The following is a 5,196-nucleotide window of genomic DNA, read 5'->3' as shown; positions in this document are numbered from 1 at the left end:
TTTCTCAGCAATGAGAAATGAGGTCTTCTTGTCACCTACAATGTTATCATGGATTCCATTTTGCTTTTATCCTTCCATGGGAGAAATACAACATATATTTACTTGAAAAAGAGTTTCAAAATAACACAATGAGAGTTACAGCCCTCTAAATTCATGACTACAAGGAAACTCCAGGCCTAAAAAAACTAGAAATACTAGCATAGGAGGCATTGTCTCTAGACATTAATGCCAAAACTGATATTCTATCATGTCTTTTTGCCTTAAGTTTGAGGTAACTGTAACGGAGAAATGTCACATGATTCAATGACTGATAATTTCCCTTTAAGATGCTAGGCCCACCAATTTACAATGCTACTGACCTTGTACCTCTACATCCATATCTTCATGACTGGAAGTCAGCATTTGGACAGATCGGCTTACTCTAGAAAAAATAGATTGAACTTTTAGAAGGCAATTTTTCTTAATTGTTTCTGCCATGCTTTTAATTTTCAATCCCTATTTTTATGAAACACAAGAATACAAACCCACCAGACACACCTCTCACAAAATTATAGTCTAAAACCTAACAAGATTCTCGAAACTAAAGGGAAAAAAACAATAATTTTATACAGAAGACCATGTGAGCATTTTGAAGCAAAGTTCAGACATATTCATGATTTGAAGGACAACAAAAAACTCTTTTATAGAATGTACGAATTACAGCAAAATGCAGATCATTCATTACTAAAAAGACATTGTGCATCTGTAGAAAATTTCATCCTCACTCTCCTCATCTTCCTCTTCTGAATCAACAACATCTCTTGGTGACTCCAATGCTCCATCCATAGAGAATAATGGACCCACGTCCTCATTCTCAATATAGTTACCTTCCAGTCTTTCTTCAAACATTTGGTCACTACAATTAAGCATCCACGCTAGGCTACATCTAATACCCTTTCTTGACATTCTTTGAAACCGAGATTTTATTTTGAATTCCAGGCGGTATGTAAAGTAAGATGGAAATACTACAAATTCCTCTAATGGCTTCTTAATCCCAGTCTTAAAAAAATAAAAACCGTGTTTCATGCGTTCCACATTTACAAAAGCAGTTGGGGACAAGAAACTACCATCTTTGCTATGTCCTCATCTGAGAAACCACGTCCTCTGGAAAACTGCACTCGTTTTTTTTAATCATAACATGAGGAAGGCTTACAACTTGTGGCGTCTTCTCTTAAATTCTACCAAAGTCTTCTGGACCTATTTTAATGTTAAAATTGAAAAAGTACTACTGCGAAGTCAATTTTGGCTTCAAACTAAGCCCCAATATCTGTGCATACGGTGTTATAACAGAAGCAAGAGCTTCGCGTCGTACACCAAAACTAAGCAGACTTTCCACATTGCGCTTCATTATCTTGTCCAACTCATATCCAAGAATATATGGTCTCTTCTCGATCATTCTAGCTAGAACTTGTTTGGGAAGTCCTAGATTATCAAGGTAAGCAATAATAGGTGTAATCCCTTTACCAACCCGCATACCCAAAATCTGAGGACATTGTGTCACCATCGGTCCATTGTCTCTTAGGTTCACTCCAATACTAACCAAATAAATGACAGATGTACTCATTGTCCCTTCGAGTTTAAATTCCAAAATCTCGGGATACTTCTGTAATACTATTGGAATGTCGATTCTCTTAATGTCAAGACCCGACACAAGGTCTACAATAACACTGGCATACAACACTTGGGGATGTTCTCTAAGAAATCTTGGAAGCTCCTGCTTTGGAAAGCCAAATTTATTCAAATAATCAAGGACAGGAACCATGTTTTTCCTCACACTGCAACCTAGCATGAGTGGATCTTGATTTATGTCATCGATGGTGAGACCTAATCTCTACAAGAAGTCCACCCTTTCTTTCATAACATCCACTATCGAAAGAAGTTTTAAGTGTTCCAGCTCGTCAGGGACTATCTTGATACTTCTCAAGTAATCACAAATGATCGCTGGAGAAACAAGCTTCTCCTTTCTCCCTGCACAACACCCCAAGTCATAGTTGGCATCTGGTACTCAGGAATGTTGTTCGACTCACCGAAAGATGCCCTACTGGATACTCTTGAAAGCAACATTCCCTCCATCCAGTGTTCGCATTTTCAATGTCAGAAACAAACTTTTCCTCGAAAGAAAACAATTTCTTTCAAATGAATGTCGTCCTATATTTTAGTTTATTTCACATAAGTTTCCATTGCTTGATTCAATGGAAACTTGGGGAGAAGATGTTGCTCCCACACTCGTTTGATCCCACACATATGTTTTGCCTGGCATTGCCCTAGAGGTCGAAATGCGATTTTCTCTATTAGGGTTTAAGTGTGCAATCCCTGCATGTAGAATTGAAAGAAAGCAAGAACGGGAATGATTTTTTGAAAATCCCCACATTGCATCATTCTGAAAACTAGAATTAAATGAAGATGTTTGCAGCGAAAGTCCCAACACCACTTCATTCATGCCATGGAGGACCGAACCATGGCACTGATACTAGCGAGCATGTGGCTGTTAACCACAACAGCTTAATAGCCACAAGGTCAGAGGTTCAATCCCTTCTATCAGTATTTTGGGTTAGGTTGGAGGTTCAAACCCTTCTATCGGTATTTGGGGTTTAGTGGGCTTTGGGTCCAGATTTTGAACCAAAGCTCTGATACCATGTGTAAGAGCCCTATCCTAGAGTCTTCTTACAGATCTATTTCTAATGAATTTAGATGCAATAAAAGGCAATAGTTTACTTTCTTACAAGACTTTTAAACAAATAAAATTTTACCATTACATTCTAATCCTATAACTTATGGAGAACATTTCATTTTAATAAATTTACCCGAGTAATCTATAGAAGAATACCTGTACTGGTGGCTAGTGGAGATGCCTTTGAGCTGCTGCTCCTGCTGAATGCTCCTCTTGACTGACCCAACTATATTTACCTCCCAGCCAACTAGGAAATAATTCCTAGCCCAGGAAACCTCCATGGGTTCCCTAGCCCTCCGAGCCCAATTCCAACCAGATGTAGTGTGTGTGTCCAAGATGAATAATCCAGACTAAGATGAAAAATATTTCCCTCCTCTCCACAACCCAAGAAACCTCCACAGGTTCCTAAGGTCTCCAAAAATCACAACAAATCCTAAAATCACAACCAACCCCAAAATCATAAGCAAACCTCCTCCCCCTTTTCTCCCTTCCCCCTTCCCTTTTTACACCCTCCCTCTCTTCTCCATCTCAACCACCTCTCATTAATGTTATTAACTTCTCATCCATCCTTACAGTTGACTTCTCTTCTCCAAGTAAAGATGGGAATACATTTGGAAATGTGACATGAATATAAAATTTGGAAATTAATGGGAGAGGACCATGTCTTCTCCCAAGTAAATTTTAAAGTACATTTGGGAAAGTGAGATAAATATATATATTGATAATTGAATGGAGAGGACTATGTCTTCTCCCAAGTAAATGTGAGGGTACATTGGGGAATGCGAGATGTAATTAAATGGAGAGGACCATGTCTTCTACCTAGTAAATGTGAGGGTACATTGGGGAATGTGAGATGAATATATATATATTGATAATGAGTTGGAGAGGACCATGTCTTCTCCCAAGTAAATGTGAGGGTACGCTGGAGGATGTGAGATGAATACAAATATTATTTGAAATAATGGAAGGAGACCCTATCCTACCTAAGATTCAATTTGAGAAGTTAAGTTGTGAATTTGAATAATAGAAATCATGAATTTTATATTAGACCAATATTTCTCAATATTTTCAAATAATGTAAACATTAATAAAATTTGCAGGATAAGATTTAAATGGGGCATTACATGTCTCTACTCCTATGATCACAAGTTTCATTTTTTTCTATATGTTTGATATTCTCTTTGTTGTCCTAGACATGGACAATGATTTAGGTATTCTCTGTGAGTTGAATTGTAAGTCCCTAGTGTAGTCCCTTTGGGATATTTGGAGAGAGTGATATTTGGAATATTCAACCCCTTTCCCCATTGTGCATGTTTTTCTGATTTCTTGTTTGTTTTATTCCTCACCTAGAATTAACCACTTGGGAAATTTCAGTGGTCAAGGGTGGAAAGTAGTGTTGTGGTGTATCTAGTTACAGTCCATGGGGAAATTACAAAGTTTTGTCATCAATTATAGCTTGCATGATAGTTTTTTCTATTTCCAATATTTGGTTATATAATTGTATCACCTATTCTTGTTTTCAATTGACTATGTAAAATTTTTGACCACTAGTTATGTGAAGCAATTGTGGCTTTCTATGGGAATCAATGGTAGTATTGGTTTATGGTGGAGGCTAATAGGTTGGAGGACGTGGTGTGGAGAGCTTACTTCATTACCCTCAATAGGATGGGCTAGGATGATATTCTATCTGATTCTCCCCGTGTCTGGTGCAAGTCTTAAGTCTAAGATATATGTGGTGCTCCAAGCTCTCTAGGGTTTAGAATTTAGTAGTTGTCTCCAATAATTTTTCTGGGTTACCATACACTTCAATCCAAGCCCAATTCCACATCAAAGGGCATGTGTTAGGAGGGGGAACATATTATCAGGAGTGTGCCTAGAGGGGGCACACCTGTATGCATCAATTATTGGAGGATTTCTCTAGGTGATGTCAAGAAATAACCCCATACTCTATCTAGGAAAAAATGTTCAGGATGAGGGAGAAGCATCCATGCACAAAGAACCTCTCTTAGATATTGAGGTCTTAGTATAATCGGTTGATTGGATCGTTGATACTAGACATACCAGGGGTTAGTTCAACCGATACTTGCAAACCATCAACCTGTATTGAAAAATGGAACTCTTATTGGGATGCACATTGATGGATAGACATGAGCATCAGGAGGATATCCTTCATTCATTGGAGTGCATTCACCACCACCTAAGCAACTTGGATTGTAGGCTAGATAGAATAGAGAAGCACCTTATCATACCCTCTATGATGGAAACAAATCATGAAGGCTCAAAGGAGCATGTTCAGATTGTAGTCTTGGATTCAGATCCCTCATAGTAACCATCATATGTTTATGTCATGTGTGTCTAATGATATTAGTAGTTCAAGGTAGAGTATCCCATGAAAATCTTTTGATTATCTTTTGACTTTTGTAGTCTCTTTTTTTTATAGTTATCTCTCACTTCTCTACAAAGAGTTTTCTTTTGCTTATGGTCAA

The 5,196-nt window shown here is 37.8% G+C and overlaps 1 pseudogene; it reads right to left on the bottom strand.

Moving 5' to 3' along the window:
* Positions 1-723: 723 nt before the first annotated feature.
* LOC149220319 (transcription termination factor MTERF4, chloroplastic-like) lies at positions 724-2,125 on the bottom strand (annotated as a pseudogene).
* Between the last annotated feature and the right edge of the window lie 3,071 nt (positions 2,126-5,196).

The sequence above is a fragment of the Pinus tabuliformis genome, chromosome Q (genome assembly GCF_031772625.1).
Source record: "Pinus tabuliformis cultivar Carrire ecotype Pingquan chromosome Q, CPIR1, whole genome shotgun sequence".
Classification (NCBI taxonomy): Eukaryota; Viridiplantae; Streptophyta; class Pinopsida; order Pinales; family Pinaceae; genus Pinus; species Pinus tabuliformis.
This window is presented reverse-complemented; position numbering and strand designations above follow the sequence as displayed.